Raw genomic sequence first — 21479 nt, forward strand, 5'->3', positions numbered from 1 at the left:
AACTTACACCTAGCTCCAAAATCATTTCCCGGTCTTAAGGGCCATTCACAACAACTAACCATGATGCCATTTGTCTTACGATGACCGAGAATAATCGACAAATCATTTCAACAATCACAGTTCTCCAGATGAACACGACAGGGCTCGCAATATTTATTAGGATTACCGATGAACATTGCAAATTCCTGTACATCAACATTAGACCGACAGTAGCAAAGGTGTCAACTAACATGTTGACGAAATTGGGTAGTCCTTGTGCATCAAGGCAAAGATTTACCATTGCCTCATGCAAACAGAGCGAACTTCGAAAAAAAAACCCCCGGACTGATATCACCTGCGGACTGGTAAACAGCAACGCTTTAACGCCATGTTAGTTGCTTACTCCACAGGATAAACTAAAGTTGCCTACGTTCAAGGATATATATATATTTCAGCCAGATAAGAGATGCGTTACGCTTTCAGATAAAGGGAATCCTACAATGAGTCCGCATTACAGGATTTGAAAACAAATAATACTATCACAGAAAAAAAACTAGTGCAGGCATATGACCATAAAAGTCTGAGTCAGAAATTAGATGAACTAGATTGGAATAATATGCTATTTAGCAAATGCAATGATTGTTTTGATTGCGATCATGAAAGGTAAATTATCCTCTATGATAAATGACCTAGTCATTGAAAACATTGAGGAGTAAAACTGATAAGCATTAATAAAAACATAATGCAAATATTGCGAAGGGTGAAAGATACAATATTTTTGTTAAAACCAGTTCCACGCCCATCATTCGAGAAAAAGTGCAGAAAACTTTCCATGCCATAAATATACCCAAATTTAAAAATATAACCAAAATTTAAAAAAATAATATTTGAGATTTTCCCAAAACCTTTGACTAATATAGATAAGAAAAGAGAAATATTTTAAGCAGAAAACAGCAGGTGAATAAGATAATGTGAATTAATAATAATTTTTTAAATGATGTTTTTAAACTGATACAGTTTTATAGAAATAGGGTGTTTTCCAATCCTCTTTCCAAATTTTAAGATAATGAGACACATATCTGTCCTCGTATGCAACGAAACTTAGGTTCTTCCTTCTAGAATAAAAAATACCTTAGAATTTCCTTTTACCTTTATGTTTTTCTGGGCTTGCACTTCCTCGAATAACCATCTTCCTATGTACTTCGACCATATTCCTTCTAGAGGTCCTCAAGGCGCTTTCCTTCTCCGCCGGTGTGCTGAGAAATTCTTTGCTTGCCCTCTTATCGGTTCATTGCACTTTCTCCATCCCCTTCTACTCCAGCAACTCCAGTTCCTTCTAACCCCAACACACCTTCTCCAACATGGTATGGTATGGTGTTTGGAGGAGGCGACCGACAGCTGAGGTCATTTGCGCCATGAGGGAAGGTTTTGGAAGGAAGGGTGGAGAGAAACCCGGCGTCGGCGTTTGCCTGCTCTTAACGAAAGGCGCCAAGGGGACCACGGTTTAACGTCCCATCCGACGGACGGAGTGTTGCGCTTGAAATGTCCTCCACACAACATTCAAGCAGGGATCGGGCTGTCTGAAAATTCTCTGCCACTGCCGGGATTTGAACCCGAGCCCGCCGGGTGGGAAGCCAACACTCTAGCCCCCACACCAACCCGATCCCCTCCAACATGGTCAGAGTTTCGTTTATCATGCCTATTAGCAATCTACAACACTTATTACTTATATTTAGCCTTGGAAAGATGAGTACAACCTATACCTGTAAAACTGCTTCAGTCCTTAATAACATTTTAAAATGATAATTTTTGACATTTTGTTAACCTTACGTATCTGCTGTTTTCTATCATGAGCAATTCGCTAATTGAGAAATTCACTTTTCTTATCTACATTAGTCAAAATTTGTTGGAAAATTGCCCAATATCATTTGACGAAATTTATTATTAGTATCCTAATTTATTAGTTGGAAAGTATTCTGTAGTTTTTTCTCGTATGATGGACTTGGAACTGGTTTTTGCCACAATAATGTATCTATCACTCTTCGAAATATATATATGTCGTTGTGGAACTAATAACCATTTCCATCCTACCATTCCCTTTCCAATATGGGAGCGTGTATTCTTACGCTCGACTTTCTCTCACTAAGTTTCTAGTCCGAGATACTTTTCCGGTGTCCTCTCCTCCTCACCATCCAACCTCCTCTCCATTTGTAACTCGAATCCGAAAGGTGGTAGTTCGAAAAGGACCTTCACCGCACCATTCCCGTACAATTCCGTCTCCCCATGATCATCTCTCCTCCTTTCGCCAACTCCTCGAAATTCTCTCCGCATACTTCTTCTCCTTCCCCTTCATTTCTTCCCCGACGAACGCGTGAGAAATTCCTCCTTTCTTTCTCTCCCAACAACACTACCTCCACCCTGGAAGATACCATTCTCCTCCTGCTTCTTCTTCTCCTCCTCACCCCATGCTCTTCAATCTCCAAACTCGACGAAAGTAGGATGATAAAAAGAGTGAGGAAAGAATGAAAGAAAGCTTTCCGAACTGAAGGAATTCCTACGAAATCGTGGAAGTTTTTTTTTTATTTCACGCGCTAGGCTTCGTCTCCAATACCTCTGGTTTCAGGCAACAAAATATAAGAAATCTGTCGTGAGGAATGAAGGGAATTACATGTATTGTTGCGTATTTTCAGGAAAAAAACCGAGGAATTGTCACCAGCATAGCTACAAAGAGTTGGACGTTATTATAAACAAGGTTAAAGCATTCCACAGGAAAATATTGTTAGCCTTGACCGTTATTTGAGTCAAGATATGTTCATTACGTTTATTTTTCTTTCACTTAAGGTATATCGACTCTTATTATACTATTGAGAATCGTAGAAAACTCTTAGGGATGTCAGCATTACTACCAGAAGCGCAGTTGCCGTGAAAATAGATATTTAGAGTATGGATAGAAGTCGTATCGTTTGACCAATCCTTTTAAAAACACCGAAATTCTTTTCTCCTGGTTCTTAACTACCGACTATTTAAACTTGACGAAAGTAAGATGAAAAATGAGTGAGAGAATGTGAAAAGAATGAAAGAAATCTTTCCGAGCCAAAGGAATTCCTACGACATTGTGGAAGTTTTATTTATTTTCATGTAGGAGGTTTCGTCTGTAATAACTCTAGTTTCAGGCAACGAAATATAATAAATATAAATCTCGTGACGAATAAAGGATAGTAAATATAATGTGGATTATTTTTTTAATATAACTGAGGAATAGTCACCGGCAAACCTATGAAGTGTCAGAAACAAATATAGACAAGGTTGAAACATTCCTCTGGGTAATATTGTATGTCTTGACCGTGATTTTAATCAAGATCCTTCCCATTCTCACTTACCACTTGAGATTTGTTGCTTTGCTCTTGAGATTTACGGATTAAATCTTAGGAATATGTGAAATTTTAGCACTACTGCTGCAAGTGTGGTGATAGTGTGTATGATGATTTAAGTTGTGGATAGGGTTAGGGGTCTGAAAACAAGTCGTACTCTTCGATCAACCCGTTTTAAAACCCCGGGATATAATGTTTATATTATTAGGTATTCGCGTATTTTACGCACTATCCCTACGAGAGAAATGATGTCCCCGTGAAAGGTCAAAAATGTAAAATTGTGAAGTAATAGGCTAAGTCAGCTGCACCGGAAAGTATAAACCAATCCCTTTGGAAAGAGTAAGTGATGTAGAATGGCTACATGTGATGTACGTGAAGATATGGGATAAGGTTAGATTACTTTTACGATACGATAACAGAAGAAACATGCAAAATAAAAAAAATACACAAATATTGAAATTCATCCAACCATCACGATTAAGGAGTTAGAGGTTTTGGGCGATACTTTGTGGTATTTAGTGAACATTTTGGATGAATAATATTTAAAACTTTGTTTTTCCACAGAATTTTTATTAAAACACAACCATGCTAAAAATCACGGTCAACGTGATCTCATGGTAGATGACATTAACGGTCGATGACCAGGGGGAACAAGAATGGGACGTTAACCGTCGAAACCATGGTCGTGTTTTAATGAAAAAAATAAGTTTTAAATTATATTTATTCAAAACGGATAGACATTTCATGAAATGTTTCTTATTTTAATCACAGTGTTTCCCTAAAATGTAAAGAGTAAATATTGTAAAATAATTTTTTAAGGTATCACGAAAATTTACCATATTGTTTACCATTTTTTCTCGGTGGAAAACAAGTGTGCATCCTTCTCTGAACCTGAGGATATCACGAAAAGACGAGAGGAATGAGGTAGATGGTGAAAGTACACCTTACCGAACCGATGATATTTCCGAAATCGCGGAACTTTTTCTAACCCCTCGCCCTTCGCGTCCGAGGCCTTGCTTTTATCATGCAGGCAGCGAAGTCTAATAGATGCTGGGATGAGATGAAAAAAGAGAGAAATTCGCGGAAAGGAAAAAAAAACAGGAACGGGACCAAAAGAGAAATTGGATGCTTCGCGGAAGGTTGAAGGTCATACTTCTCTTCCAACTTGCGTTGCCATGGCGAGGAAAAAAAAAAGAGCGCAGGACGCGTCTGTGGAGTTCGGTTTGGAAGTTGGCATGTGCGGACGACAAGATGGGCCGACACGAGAGGAATTACTAGAGAAGACACCCAGGTATTTCCAATGAAGGGCGAAGTCTCCCGTTCGTTTGACACAGCTTCCTATGGCTCATGAATGAGCTCTCATCATTCACGACTGAACGAGCATGTGGTAATTCGGAGATTGGATAAGTCAGAAGATCTCCACGTTTGTCTAATGAATTTATTAGTGGTTATTACCCAAGTCCCTTGACAATCAATCAATCTTAAGTACAGTATTTTATACTACGCTCAAAAGTAAAAAAAACGAGATTTAATCAGCAAAAGTGCACTAACAAACGTTCATTATCGATTCTCACAAAATGAAATTTGTAAACGTCAATTAAGAAGATAATCATATGCTCAATCATAGTATAATAAAATCATACGAATTTCATGAAAATTAAATTTTGCCGAAGGAATACTTACATTTAAATTATATAAAAATGAGGGAAAGAGAAGGAGACAACATGAATGCAATACGTTGATCTTGACATTACCGTCATCTATGACTGAGCTGTTCCTACTTGCTTTTAATTTACTTATTAGGGAACTTCTAATGATAATCCGCAAGTTGGATCTTGGTTCAGTCTTTGAGATGAGCGTCTCCGACTTAGATACGTAAACAAAAAACCCCGGCCTCCTTGGCAACAAAACAAAATATGACGGCACCATTTACAGTCATCGCATTTAAGTTTATTAGATTAAGTTGTTCATATTATCGACTTATCAGAGCGAATTAATGGAATAATGCGCATCGGCTTCTGCACATGAGGCTAAGATGTCCCACATCACGTGATCCCTCACTCATATCGTCCCCCATCCAGGTGAAGAAGTACAACGTTCGATTGTTCACGATATGTGCGATTCGGTTTGGTTATTGTTTCCTTGTATTATAATTTTCTTCAATAAGTGAGTTTTAAACAATCTGCTTTTCTATTTCTATTTTAAGGAGATGTATAAATTATATTCGAAAATTAAAATTAAAATATAACCTGATATTTCGCCAATCGCATTAGTAGTGCACGAGATGAATGAATCAGTAATGATCACGAAAACTAAACTACCATATAGTAACCACTTCTCGGGGAAATTATATACATTTCACCCGACTTATCACCAATCGCAAGTGGTTTGAAAAAGCTCTCCTCTCAATTTCTCATCACCCAGTTCTTTCATGCGTAGTTATTTTCCTTAGTACCCTCATTCATTAAATCTCCTTCATAAGAATTTCACCTAAAAGGGAGTTTCCCTCGTTTTTCTGCTACGTCTTTTCTCAATTATGCGTTTGAGCCGTCCATGAGTTTCTCGTTCGTCGAAGAGAGATGGGAGGAGTGTGGGTGAGGCCTACGTGAATACCTCTGTGAATACGTTCCTTTGACGGTCGAATGGCTGTACCCACGTTCGGTCTTGTGAAAGCTGTATATGAAAGGTGCGTGAGACCCCGATCCGGGGGACATTTTTTTGGAGATGTACTCATCGTGAATCGACTGATCTAGCGCAGAGCTTTATGGTGCGGAAACGTCGAGATGTTTGGAATCTAGTAGTGGCCAAGAATGAAGACGGTGAGGTGGACGGAAAGGATAATATACGGGGGAGACAGAAGGTATGGATGGAGCGAGTACTTAGCGGGGAGGGGATGCCGAAAACAGTGTTAAAGAGTGGAATATTGACTAAACGTGAGGAAGATAGGAGACTATAATTTTTAGATAATTCGAAACGGAGTTGGTCCTACTGTGAATTGAAGAGGGAAGTACATGAAGGAAGAGGATACTGACAGAATATTTCTTAAATACTATATGGAGACCTACCTTAATCGGTATATAACTTCAATAATAACTCTATAATAATATCTCTTTAGTTTGATAATATCTTTATTAACTTTGAAACAGATAGGATAGACTAGATAGGATAGAAGTTAGGGTAAACGAGGGAGAGAATGGAAGGGAATAGGATATTTACTTAGAGTGAAAGGGAGTAAGCCGTATTATAAATAGAAGAGGGAAGTCCGTCGACGCCAGTCCTTGTATTCCCTTCCATCATCCTCACTTTCGTCTCTAACGCCCGTTTTAGTAGCTAGTTACCCTTTTGCATGAATTAAACTGGTACAGTTATTAGCATTCCCCGAGTTGTTTTTTTAAGTGCTACATACGACCAAAATGCGTTTCGCATGTCCGAGCAAAACATTCTTCATATTTGTTCAAAATAATTCATCTAAGGCCTTTTTGCAATCGCTTCTTTCCTCCTACTCTTCTTCGGACTTCCTCACTACACGCTATGCTCTTCCATTTATTGTCTCACTGACATCAAGACTCATCCTCTACGTTGACATACTACCCTGCAAACTACTTAAAAAGACGTGTGGCAGGTGGTGTTCGGACAACAGCCGTTAAATATAAAAAGCAAATTCTCAAACAAGATTACGACTAGCATTTATTAAAGTCCTTCATGGGTCTGGGGAAAATCGAATTCCCATATCTATCCGTTCGACAAAATAACTCTCTTAGTTATTCCCTTCTATCTGGCATAGAAATATAGTGGGGCTCCAACATAGTATTCCCCGTGTCACTCTTAAAGATATCTATTCTCACTTGTTCAAGCAATCTAAGCCTAGCGCGCAGCCTCCGAGTCTCCGTCGGCTCCCAGTCTAATTCGCTTTGACATCTGGATAGGTATGCTCGTTGCTGTCCATATGTAGGTTCTACCATTTTGCGTCCTTAATTCTGCTATTGTCTTCTTAGCTTTACTAGTATTCTGTAATATGATTTTCCTGCTAGGGCTTTACTGATGGCCGTATCTTTATCACTCAGTGCATTACTGTTTAAAAAGAACTTCGAGCCTCAATGCTGAGTGGTGGGAAGTATAATGGCTAAGGACCGCCCATCGCCATATTATAAGATAGAAGCAGATTTATACATCATTTGAATGAGAGTCATTTCAGAGATATGGAACCAATTCCTTTTTAAGTAAATTTAATTAAGTTTAAGAAATTTAAAGTAGACGCATAAATACGTCATGTCCGCATGTTTAAGAAATGTCTCCTGTATCAACGAAGAAAATGAAGAAATATAATCTCACATGAGATGTCAGGAGCTAAAGTCAAACTTAAGAATTACATACCGAAAGACATAAACCTATTTGTAGCACGAATTTGCGTCACATATTTATTTTTATGAAATATCTCTTGTATTATCGATATAATTAACGATAAAAATAGACCTGTTTGTAGTCGATTTTACGAAATACCATTTCCACTTCAAAAAACAGTGTTTTCTTCGCAACAAAAATGAGAATAGTCTGAAAACAACGGTACTTCACCTCAGAGAAAAATAATTCTGTGGTCAAGTGAATCACGAGTCGAAATGTTGGCCGAAAATAAAACTACCTTTGGGAGAGCAGCGAAGAAATTTTCTTCGAGCGGAATTGTTGGAAGTGACGAAGAATCGGGATGCTGCAGAGTAAACACAGCTTTTCGGCACGGAGAGCGCTAGACTAGATCCCGAAGACACACGAAGTGAGTGAGTGAGTACTCTGAATGAAGACTCAAGCACCCATTGGGACAAATGAAATCCCAAATTGGATTTTCCCAAGAGAGAAGAACTTGAGAAGAAAGACGGAGCAAAACAATCGACTAAAAACTGACCAGCCAGAAAAAGTTTTCGGCCAACTTGGGGGAAGAGAACACTCGAACCCAGTCAAGTTCGAGATAAAGCGTTGAAATGCACCAGTGGACCCTTCGCCAAAGGAGCTTATTTACTTTTCGCTGCCTCCTCTTAATAGCTGCTGTCAGCTGAGGCCTCGATTCCGTTTCCAAACTCGGCAGAAACAGAAGTGCAACTTTAAATACACCGGGCGCTATGTTATTTTCACACAAACACACAAAACAAGAAGTTTTCTTGAAAACAAGAAAACAGATATAAAAATAAAGCTAGAAAACAAATGAATTTCAAAATATGAAACTTTAAAATTAAAAAGGCCATTATCAAGAAAGATAATTAAAAACTAAAGTTCATTAAAAGAAGCAACAATTATATCCTTGGATCACGATTTAAAAAACTGGTCTTCGGAATATGAAACAGCGTATGATGCAAAAACATAGCTTCATTTGGTGACACTATGTTCATGCTGTATTTATTGCTATGATTTTGTACATTGAATATGTACCAGGATCAATGAGTATAATATAAATGATTTTTTAAATTTCATTAGCATTAGATCTGCTCCCTTTAATACATAAGCATCCTTCTTTTTTATCCCATTATCATGGATGATACAAAAGAACAATTTCATTTCAAGAAAGGAGGAGAGACAGTTTTCATCCAGATTGGAAGTAATAACTCGCTCCATAGGAAAAATAATTAAGAAGCTGGAATTAAAAAATTTCAGAAACTTACGCTATAAGTTGACATCGCGTAAAAACTTCCCGAACCGTCTTGATATTTTCAAATACATATTTTGACCATGTAATATTCGGCTTTAACACGGAAAAGTAAAATGGTTACATTCTGGAAGCAGAGATGTTTGTAAACTTTAGCTATGTAAATCAAATTCCTGAAACATAGTTACTCATAATATTTGATGTTGACATTAACAACAATTTTATCAGAATAAAGGCCCGTCACGTTTTAAAAACGAATGTAATGAAATGATATTCCAATCGTATGAATGAAAATTAGAATATATCCTCGTCTGTTTAAGTGAGATAATGAAGCGGCATGTATTGGAGAATTTTTCAAACGGCATTAAAACGCTAAACATTAAATGCAAGGAAATTTCGTGTATATGTCTAAATCGAGGCTTGAAATAAAGCATGTCGAGTATTATCAAGCATTTTTTATCCATATCCAAGTAATGGAGTGAATATCCATGGAGAAAAAATTAGCATGCTAAGATTTGCCGATGACATAGCCGTTATAGCAGAAACAGAGAAGGATTTGAAAAATATTCTGGCCAATATGGGTAGGGTAATGAGTAGATATCAACTGAAAATAAGCACGAAGAAAACCAAGATCTTAGTATGCAGCAGAAGAGAAGAAGTCAAGACCAACATTAAAATAGGGAGGCAAAAACTGATAGAGGTGGATGAATTCTGTTATTTGGGAAGCAAGATAACTAGTGACGGGAGAAGCAAGAAATATATTATCAGCAGAATAGCCCAGGCGAAGAGAGCATTCCACCAAAAGAGAGACCTGCTTACAGCGGGAAACTTAAATATGGAAGTAAAGAAACAATTTATAAGAACCTACATCTGGAGTATGCTCCTATACGGAAGTGAGGCATGGACAATGACCGCAGCGGAGAAAGCAAGGATAGAGGCCTTTGAAATGTGGTGCTACAGAAGAATGATGAAAATCAAATGGATCGACCGAGTTAGTAACGAGGAAGTCCTAAGAAGGGTAGGAGAGAAGAGAAGCCTCATGAAAACCTTAATAAGAAGACGGAACAACCTTATAGGCCACATCTTGAGACATGATGGCCTGATGAAGACAATCGTCGAAGGACAAGTGGAAGGCAAGAATGGAAAAGGAAGACCTCGAACAAAATATATGGAACAAGTAAAGAGAGATGTGAAAGAGAAGAAATACGTAGGTGTGAAAAGATTAACTGATAGGAGAACTGAGTGGAGAGCTGCGTCAAACCAATCCTAGGATTGTTGACCAGTGATGATGATGATCCAAGTAATAAAAATAAAAAATACTTTTTTACCAGCAGACATCAAATGATGCACACATAAAAATCCCAATCGAAGTGGCGAAATAAATCCTCAATAACAGAAATCTTTAAAAACATCTGCGCCCGAGCATTTATCTCGAGTAAGCCAATTTTTTCCGATAATACCTGAAGATTAACGTGTTATATTACCCACCAATAAGTATCGAACCACGCAATATGCTCAAAGCAGTAATAAATATCTAATGTCTTTCTTATTTTTTCAGAGGGTCCAGATATTTTTATCCTTGCCCTCGTCCGAAAACTCTACGTTTCACCACGACCGAACATCTGAGTGAACCTGTCATTTAAAATTGGAGTAGATATAATAAAAAATAGATTGAAGAGAAGGGTGAGAACAATCAGTTTTTTTTGGGGAGATCCTTTGACGGGAGATGGGAGGAAAATGTGTGCGTGTGTTTGCTGCTATGTTGCCACGGCAACCGATTCTATCGGCTAATCGGCGTTAGGGTGGAGAGTAGGGGAATATAAATGTTGATGTGTTGATGTTTTAAATGAGAATTTGATGACGTTATAAATGGATTTCAATCACAGATAAATATTTTTTCGACCCGTAAAAGTATCGCATTAGCTCATCCACTGCGTTCGATATTACGTATCCTCTCGCTTTTTGTCCAGCCTAATTCCCGGAAAATTATTTGCTGAATTTTTTTGTCAAGAGAGAAAATAACCAGTCGAGCGAAAAATATAGCAAGATTAGGATCAATTAGAATTATTGAAAGCGCAAATACCGTCCCAATGAATCATGGGAATCAATTGTTACATGTGCTTCATTTTTAAATTATGCACAACTTTTAACTCGGGAAATGGAATATATAATATTCAATTTTTACCGTATTTTTTATTCAAATTAATAACTCTTCTGATCTCCCTCTGAGGAATAATATAGGCGAATAATCAGCAGTTAACGTGATTAGCAAACCTCTTGTGCAAAAAAATAAGCCGGTATCCATGGATAATCTCAATGAATCAAAATCTAAATAATAGATGTTCCACTATTGATCACCATTTTTCTTATTTCTAGTTATTAAACAGGTAAGTATAACTGTGATAAAAAAATTAATATAGTGATTTGATAAATAGACGGAGTGAAGAAGAAAATCTCGAAGTCATGATGATGGTAATTTTGTGGGCAAAATAAAAAATTGTTAATTATGAACTTGTCATGATATACGACCGACCTTCGAGAAAGCTACTACACATGAGGAGTTGAGAAGCAAAAGTTTGCGAGTAAGTTTTTTCTCTAAACAGAATTATGAACAGAAATTAGGTACAGAAAATAACCGAGATCAACTGCATATTTAGCTGTGCATTATATTCTCCTCTTGAAGTAAGCACAGAACGGAGAGATATTGGACTCGGCCACTAAGTTTTTGTAAATTTCTTCTATCAATTTCTGTACCTAACTCTGTTTAGGAATAAAGTCACTTGAACTCGTTGACTTTTCACTTCCTCATATTATTAAAAAAAGATAGAGGCAGCCGTATCCACTTTCCACATTCGTGTATTAGATATAGGAATAAATAAAAAACTGTGGAAAATTAATTTTGCTGTTTCAATCTTTTTCATGAATTCCCACGAAGTTAACTCGTCGACAATCGTTCCGATTTTTAAAAACGGTTTTGCACTTTTTAGGGGAAAATATTGACGAGAATATCCTATACAGGATTGAGTAATATATCCCAATATTGAAAAAAAATTCTTCAAATGCTGGATTATGTCGGGGGTAAATAAAAATATTCTCAATAATTCTTCAATTTATCAGCGTAACATATATAAGTCCTACACCGCAAAAAAAAATCATTCGATAAAAAAACAGCAAAAAACATCCAAATTTTGTCCCCAGTTTTATCCCACCAAGCGTCGGCACATTCAGCGTCTCGTCGACGTCGAACACTCGAGTTAACCTGTCATTTATAAACTGGAGTATATGAAATAAAAAAGCGGAAGGTGTAGAGAGAGAGCAATCAGTTTTTATTTTACCGCTCCAATGGGTGAGCAAAAGAACGGAGTGTCGGTGTGCTATGTTGTCAGGTCGGCAGATTTGGTAGGGCGGAGTGCATGAAATACTGCCGGAGGGGTTGTGCTCCATAAGGGGTGGGCAGGCCAAGTGCTTTCGCGTGGTTTATAAACATGTCCGTTTGCGCAGAGGGAGATAAGTCAGGGAAGGCCGGAGGGAGACTTTTATCGAGTGCAAAGGGGAAAAAGAAAAGTTAGGGATGAAAAGTATTTTGGGGGAGGGCGGTTTAGAATGGCATGGGCAAAGTACAGGGTGTAGGTGGGGTGGTATGACAGTGTGGCCAATTATTAAATATTTCTTTTAACTTATTATTCTGAAGATTCTATTCAAGATTTGCTCATACGAGGGGAAGGAGCAGATAAAGGATGTCTTTTGTTTTTCTCGGAAAATAGTCGTATTTTGCCATACATACAAATAATCAGAAACATAATATTACAAAAATAATGTTGGCAGCCATCATCTATCAATGTAAATAGCAACGAGCGTGCTGCGCCCGCTCCCATCGGGCTTCCCCCGCTCTTTTCAATGCAGGTCCACAGAGGGATAGGCGCGTTTCTAATTTTAAAATGTAGAAAAAAAGGCAGGGTCTTATGTACAACTTTTATTGGAATGTTCATGTACAAATTGAGGTCAGAGGACCTCTTTAAACACAAAATTGGAAGTAATTACACGATCCTCTGTTAAACACACATGATGACTCATACTTACGTATCAACAGGAGACTTGAATGTGGAATCAGCCGCATTTTGATAAAAGTTATTTAAAGAATGCGAGATATTTTTGCAAATAAACAAATGTATCAGTTTGTGCGCCGTTAACGTCAGAAATATTTACCGGTTTTTTTGCTTTTTTTTTAATTATTTAAAAACCAATTGTAGGAAACAATAGCAATATTTAGGAAGTAAGATATACCGTCGCATGTTCTCTGATAAATTCTGTGCATTTTGGTACCACATTTGTAGAGTTTGATTGCGTAAAAGTTGAGAAAGTTGAGAAGATTATTCCGATACAGAAAATAGTGGCACGGGTATGTGCGAAAAGAAGTAACTACAATTGTTTATTACTTCTTATAATCTATTATTTTCTTTAATTTTTATTCAAATTAAGGGGAAAAGCAATAAAAATATTATGCCTTGTAGTTTTATCGAAAATTAGTCCTAGTTTTTCATGAATAAATGATTCACAATGATTGCCAAATTGCCAATGTTCTGGTTTTTTTAAATAGATTCCTATCATTTTTGTTTCATTTTATTTTCCCCTTTCACTTAATCGATTCACTGTGTCAACGCTTTACTTGTTTGAGACCTCATTTTGATTATAATTATCACTATTAATATAAAGTAGCTCATGTTAATATTTACTAAATGATCGATTGTAGTATTCCAGAGTATTAACTGCACCATTTTATTTTAAATACAACGTATCATATTAAAAGATCAGTCTTATTTTTGTTCCATTTGAAATGTGCTTGTAAATAATATTTATTCATGCATTTTACAATGATTTTGCCCATAAATATTATCTCAGCCCCATTGCTTAATTTTTTCTTAACGCTCGGAGATAGCTAACTAAAACAAACAAACACTTTCTTAACTGCCCCCGGCAACTCGAGAAATTTCCCGGGATAACCCAAATACCTCCTGATTCCCTGGTTTACCCTAAGTTCTCGAGCGCGTGGCTACTCCTGGCTTGGCGAGGTCGTGAAAAAGGCATGGGGAGGTAATATACGAAGTAGGAAGGGAGAGAAAGGGGTGGGAATCGGCTGGGAGGGGGTAAGTGTGGCCTCCGTGGAGCTGGTGTATCGCTCGCTCAAATCAGGCAGTAAATTTTTACTCGGGGGAATTTTAAAAGAATTAATAGAGGCGTTTTTTGGAAAGCTCACACCCGACCTCGGAAGGGATGAAAAATATTACTCCCCGGACGATGTAAAAATGCCATCCACAAATGCTACAGAAATCCTATCCACCAAAGATGAAAAAAAGTGGAATCAATTCCAGGAAAGCACTAGAAAATAGCAAAAATGAGTGAATGACATTATTTCAAAATGTAAACCTAAAGGAAAAGATCATTTAAATGCAATAATTACGATATAAATACACTTAGTTACAGTTGTGGTGCAGAAATACAATAAAAAATATAGAGTCAAAAAACAATACAAAAGCTGTGTGCAATCTAGTAACTGTAGGATTGAGGTGAAATTAGGTGCTTCGAGAAGTAGAAGCATTACGATGGATTTCTTTCCAACTCTTTTAAGCGGCTTACAGCCAGTGGTAGATATATTGATTGTATTCAACGAGCCTACATAAAATTTTCAGAAGTTCGGAACCACATTTTCTGAAAATATTTATTATGATAGCAAATATAGGCGCTACCCTCGACATTAAGTGTATTTTCTGTAGTCCAACAGTTGAGAGAGAAATAATTCTTTACCTATATAATTTTCACATAATTTTTAACGTCTTACATGAGAATTTATCCAAAAGCTGAGAGTGATCATCAAACACTACAAAATCTTGCAAACAATGATGTCAGTATCCATCAATTGTCATTGGCGTTAATAATTTTTTCGAGAATAAAATAACCCGGATGACGGATGCTTTTAGTGATTAAAATAAGTGGATAACTTGCTCAAAAAGGTACGACCACATTACAGGTAAGAAGATATATTCTCCACTAGCGAAATTATGAACTTAATTTAGGAAAAGAGCTTCCCTAGAAGAATATTTCAGCATCCTGGTACTCTGTTTTCAATTGCACTATAGTTCTACTTCTTGCGTTAGCGGGTAAAATATTTTTTTTTGATTCTCAGTATAAAGGAATGCATTTGAAAATGATATGGATACCGAACCACCGAAGAGAAGAAATCCTTCCTAATTAGTTAATAACTCCCAACACTTTTATGGACTCAGGCAGCCGTTTTCGAGAGCTCATGAACACTTCCTTAGAGATACTAATTCTAAAATACGGAAAACAGCAAAAAATAATAATTATGGAAAACCTTGCGTGAACATAGCTTCAATTATAAATAAAAATAGCATAGCACTTGCAAGATGAAATCGTAGTGAAAGAGTTTATCGACATGTTATTAAGCAGATAAAAGAACTTTTGAAGGAATTAACTAAATTCATTACGTAGGTATTACGGAAAAAAGAGCTTTCTAGGTGGCCATGACTACCCCTAGTTCAACGTAATAATGTAGAGCAGTTTCAGTAATTCCCCATAAAATACTGGAAAAAGTGAGTTTCGGATAAGGCTGCCATAAAAATGTAAGTCGTGATAAGTTTTTTCTCGGAATGAAAGGGCAAAAAAAAGCAAAATGGAAAAATTACCATGAGCCGCATTAGTAGAAAGACTATAATTTCTGAGCTTATATCAAGTGACCTGGGGCCAGGAGAGGGAACAGCCCTTTATTGCGCCGTAATCTTCTTTGCGGTGTAATATATGAAAACTTCATTTTATTCCCTGGGTCATTTTTATTTCTTTTTCGAAAAAAATTGGAGATGTGCGAGGGAAATTTTATGACCAACGCCCAGAAACCTTACGCGGCTGATTGCACAGTTCACTTCAAGCGAAAGTAGGAACTCCAAGAGCAGCAAGAGATAAACCTTAAATGACAACATGTGTTAAATTGAACATAAAGTAGAGTAACATACAGTATAATAAATAAACACTGATGGAGTAAATATACATTTCCACATAAATCAAGCAAAAACTTAATATTTCAACGTTTTAGACCATTAAAACCAAATATCGAAAATTTGATCAAACTCTGAAACTTTGACTCTGCCGCGGGAAGCTCCTCATGTTTCTCCATTACCATGACATGGTATCAGCGTATGTCAGTATTAAAAGCGTAAAAAATCGACATTTTATGATTAAACGTTTTTCACTTAACAATTTAAAAAATGCCCAAAAACGTCGTATTGTTGTTATACGAAGAAAGGAGCATCATTCCTTCAACAAAGGGCACAGCCGGATAAGTAGGTGAAAAGTCCCCGCTCCGGGATTTTTCCCGTACTTGGGGTATGCGATTTGGGATCAAATAGGACAAACCTTCCCACATTTCCAGCCCGATAGATGCCCACCAGGGCCGGCTAGATCAAAATTACGATTTTCACTCTTTTTTAAATATCTCGGTCAAGAATGTATATTTTTTAATGCAGTTTGCGGCATTTGAAACCTTGTTTAAAGGAGCAGAATTCCAATTGTTTTCAAGAACTTTGAGCGAGAGAAGTAGATAAAGCGTCGATTTGTAAATTTCTAACGCATGTTTTCGTAAAATATGCTTGAGAGGGCCAAAAAGAAAAAAACGTTTTCTGGAGGTGTTTTTTAATACCTTTTGGCTGGCGTATTGAAAATATAACTTTTAGGTGGTGGAACATCGCGAATAATGCGATTAAAAATATGCGATTTTGGCCATTTGGCTCTATTATCTGGCCCTCCATAACACCCCTTTTTATTTATTATAGTATTCTACCGATTAAGTTCCCCACAATAGGGACAGAATCGTATGGATACTGGTGCCGCATTAAAAAATATGCATTCTTGACCGAGATATTTAAAAAGGAGGGTACTTTTCACCTTCTTATCCGGCTATGCCCTTTGAGTACATGACTTGACCTTTGGAATTTTGTATTTTTGTAACGCAGGCAAAAAATAATTGCAAGTATTGCATTTATAACAGGAATATATGCTCACGACTTTTGCCGGCCACACGCCGAATTTATTCTATTCGACCTTTAAAGGAAACCTAAAATCTCTCTTTTTATAATATAAGTGACTACGGAGGGGAAGAAGCGTATTTCCGTTTCAGTATCCACGAAAAAGATGAAAGTAAGGATGAGGATAAGGAATATGTGAAGAGTAAATCAAGCAGGACGGAGGGAATAAAAAAGGAACGGATGATAGGCACAAGCAATGGAGTCGAGGAATGGTTGCCATAACAAAAGCAAGCAATAGGGCGCACGGAGGGGAGGAAAGGCGAAGGGAGGGGGGAAAAGGAGACTTGCAAACGTGGATTGCTCGAGGCGGGCAAACACGCCACTCAATCCCATCCCATCCCTCCGACTATAAATATAAAAGGAGGAAGCCCCTTAACCCACCGTAACCCCTCTCCCGGCCCTGCAGCAACGGAGACTGCAAAAGGAGTCCTTTTCCAGACGAACGCGAAAGAGTCAAGCGAGCGCGAGAAAGCGTTAAGAGAAGAGCGTGCATGCATTTTTATGCCGGAACATATTTTATATTTCAGTAGGGAAAGGAGAAGATCGGCAGAAAGGATTCACCCTATTCACTCGCATAACTACCCCACATGGTCTTCTTGTCCCTCCCTCGTTAAACGCTGCGATCAGGATGGAGGATGATACCCACAGGGGTGAGGAAAAAAGATGAGGAGAGGAATGAAATGCGACGAAATGGTGATGGTAAGGTGCAAAGAAAAAGCAGTTGCAAGGTTGTAAGTGAAATGATGAAGGGGTAAGATGGAGGATAGATTAGAATAATTGCGACCACAGGAAAAAATCTAGCTGCTTACATCCATCCATGTATAGAAAATGATCATGCCTACAGCCTTTTTCGGTCACTCTGCCAGGTTTTACATTTTTGTTTTGCCGTTTGATCCTAAAGGAACGTTTTATCGATGATATCTAATCTACTTAACCCAGTAATGCCTGAATTAAAAAGTTTCTGCGATTTTTGTGGTAATCATGTACCTAAATGTCAATGAAATTCTGGTGCAAAATTTATTCTTTTACCACTCATAGTAACGCCTAGTGGTACCATATGGTACCACCAAAATGTTTTGCATCATGACATCGCAAATTTTAGGCTCACATCAAATAATTATACTTTATATGAGATCTACGTATTATAAAAATCACAATTACATAATAAGACTTTTGTATTAACAGTACATGAGGCGTTGGCAAATAAAATCGAAACGTTTGCTATACAAATTCCGTTTTTTGGGCAAGCTGATAATTCCCAATTTTCAAACGGCCCTAAATGTGTTAATTACAGCTTTAAAATTGCAAAATTTTCGGTTAAATGTTACTGAAAATATTTTAATTAATTTAAAACTCTCAAGAACCCTAATAAATTACGATAAATGACAAAAAAGTTACGTTTAGCACTGCACTACCAACTGGTTCCATTTGGTACCGCTAGGCGTTAATGGGTTAAGTTGAATCCTGTGGACACCAAGCATTTCTTGGCGCGAAGGAAGTCTGACTGTTACAAGGTGTAAGTGGCCGATCTATGGGGGTGGAGGGGCTAAGAGGGCTATAGCCCCCCCCCCCACTTGGGCATCCCATTTACACTAGATAGAATTGTAATTTTTTTCCGACCCCCACTACTGCTGCAATTTTAACCCCCACTTATCCCTTTATCCCTATCCCGGATCCGCTACTGCAAGGTGTGGACTAATGTTAATGGCTGCCACATTGACTTACGTGGCATTAACAGGCTTCTTGGCGATGTTCAAATTACTCATTACCATCGATTTTTTAATCCTCAAATGTGCCCAGAAAGGGGAGACATTGAGGCATTTGGCAGCACCGTCATAGATAGAAAATAGAAAATTTGGCGTTACGGCATTTTTTTTCCGAATAACGGAGGTCTTATAAACGAGGATTAACTTACTCAGATTCAAGCAACACCAAAAGACTGGGTGGTACTACTGAAGCCACCATTGGAGTCCAAAATCCAAGTTTTCCGTTTTCCAAGGAAAGCAATTGATATATTTTTGAATTCACAGGTGATCATTTTTGAGCAGCCATGCTCACTATTCTCAACCGACGGAAGGTGTTCATTGCTTTTTTAATTGTAGAGACTGCTGAAAACAACTAGGAGAATGCCGTCCGGTTCATGCAATCATTACGAAAATGCTTTATAACTTCTCCAGGATTCAAATAGTATCTGTTATCACCGAAGACTCTAAACTCTCCTGCTTTTACCTTGAATACAATTCCATTAAACACCACAATCCACTCTTTATTTCGTATTTAAAATTGACCATTCAGGCCTGTGTTTAATCATCATCAGCAGATGGTAGTGTGGATACAATGGTAGCTCCACCGAATTTAGAACTTTTTTGGCTAAATATTCGACTATTGTGACCTATTAATTTTAACATAACACTTTTTTCATTTATTTGGCAATTCAAATTCTTGAGGCATAAAATAACGACGGAGAGTCAATTTAATTCACAATATTGCGGTACCTCATCCCTAATGTTATTGTTTAATAACCCTAATGTGCCATCAAATCACGTCTATGCATGAATTCATGGTCATTTACGTTGCATCTATGAAACCGCTATGCGAAGTTATTAAAGAAAAATCTCACAGTCGGGCCCACAAAAAATCCATTTTCCTCCATCAGGTTACATAATTTTAGTCAGGGTCTAATATTTTTCACCTATGCGCTCAGAGGATAGCACAAAAAAGGTTCTCATAGCACGTGAGGCGTACGAAGAAGACCAAACGGGTTTCCTGACTCAATGGGAGAGTGCGAGGAAGGGCTTGACGGGGATAAAAATTTTTGTGCTGGCCTAAGGAAGCACGGAATGAGAGCTACACGGATACCCTTTATTATTTTTCTTTCCGGATAGTTCTTTTTATTTCCGCCTCTTTGGGTCTTCCCCGAATGAGATGAGCGGTGCGGAGAAAGAAATTCAGAGCTCCTGCCTTCTTTTTTCAGGTGAGACCCAGCTTCATGGACGGAATTGCCCAAGTGAGACTCTCAGAGAGGATCGTGAGGACATCAAGCCGGTTGGGAGAGAAGAGAGAAAAAAAGGCGTCCAGAAGAGGAAATAACCGAGTTGGGGACGAATCCGTCGCTGTGGCGAAAAAATGCCTCCCGCTGCTTCTCTCGCTCCAAGATTAGAGGGCGCAGGAGTGCAAGAGAGGACTGCCAACATCCTTTTTCGCCTTTGGAAATGCGCATGAGTAAATGAGTCACTATGCACCCACCTTATACCTAAGCACCTATGAACCTCTTACAGGGATGCCGACTTACAAAAAAATATATATGGGGGGGGGGGGGGGGGGGGGGCCCAAACCGGGGATCGTGCCCTGGGAAATTTTATAAGTGTTTTATAAGTTTTTTGAGCATTTTAGAAGAGTCATATGATCAAAATTAGAACCCTGATAGCTCGAATCTCGATACCTGGAGACTCCGGGGAAAATCGACAAGCCTGACACCTTTTTTCCTCACGCCCATAACGAATTTTTGAGGGGGCTCGGGCCCCATCAGGCCCCATGGAGTCAGCGCCACTGACCTCTTAATAATTTTACATTGAATCCCCTACTAAAACCTATGGGTTAGCGATCAAAGCATACCGGAATCATACATGGGTAAAGTTTTTGGATTAAAGAAAGTAAATATTTTCCTGTCACGAGATGGTCCAGAGATAGTGGCCCCCTTTTCTATAGATACATGAAGTCAAAACGCCTACGGTTTAAAAACCTAATGTAATATGTGGAAGTTTTTGTTGCTATAGTTTAACTTTGAGTGCTTGAAATTGAAAACTCATCGGATTCAGTTCTTCTTCAATAGCCCAGTCCAGTAAAAAACAAAAAAAAAACAGCCCAGTGCCCAAGTTCTACTATAGATTCAATCGCTAAGAGATTGGCTAGTGCTGGAGTTCGCAAGAAGAACTGCTTGCACTGATACCTCTGGACTTGCACTGGAGTACATGTGTCACTTATGCAAGCCCCTTGCGCATATTTTCTCATTGTGAGCATCCTAATAATGTAATGTACTCGCAAGAAACATATTCGATAGTGCAGGGGTCTTAATGGATAGGTTTTTGCCTTAATGATGGAAATGCTGCAGTCGGCCACTTAGAGTTATGCCGCCGCCGGCGCATTCAAGTGGGTTTAAAAAAGGTGCCACAGTAGTGCCAATGTTGACGGCACAGTAAATCCGAATCTCAGGGGAAAATTAACTGCAATACGGAAAGTTATCGGGAATTTATATTCGAGATGAAAATAATAAATAGCCCACTAGTATATGCAAGCCCCCTTTGCCTAATTGCCTACGAGCCTCTAAATAATTTTATACCTAATAATACATAAATTTGGAATATGCTCTTCTACGGGAGTGAGGCAAGTTGACAATCACGGCTG

Source organism: Ischnura elegans, chromosome 6, assembly GCF_921293095.1.
Source record: "Ischnura elegans chromosome 6, ioIscEleg1.1, whole genome shotgun sequence".
Taxonomy (NCBI): domain Eukaryota; kingdom Metazoa; phylum Arthropoda; class Insecta; order Odonata; family Coenagrionidae; genus Ischnura; species Ischnura elegans.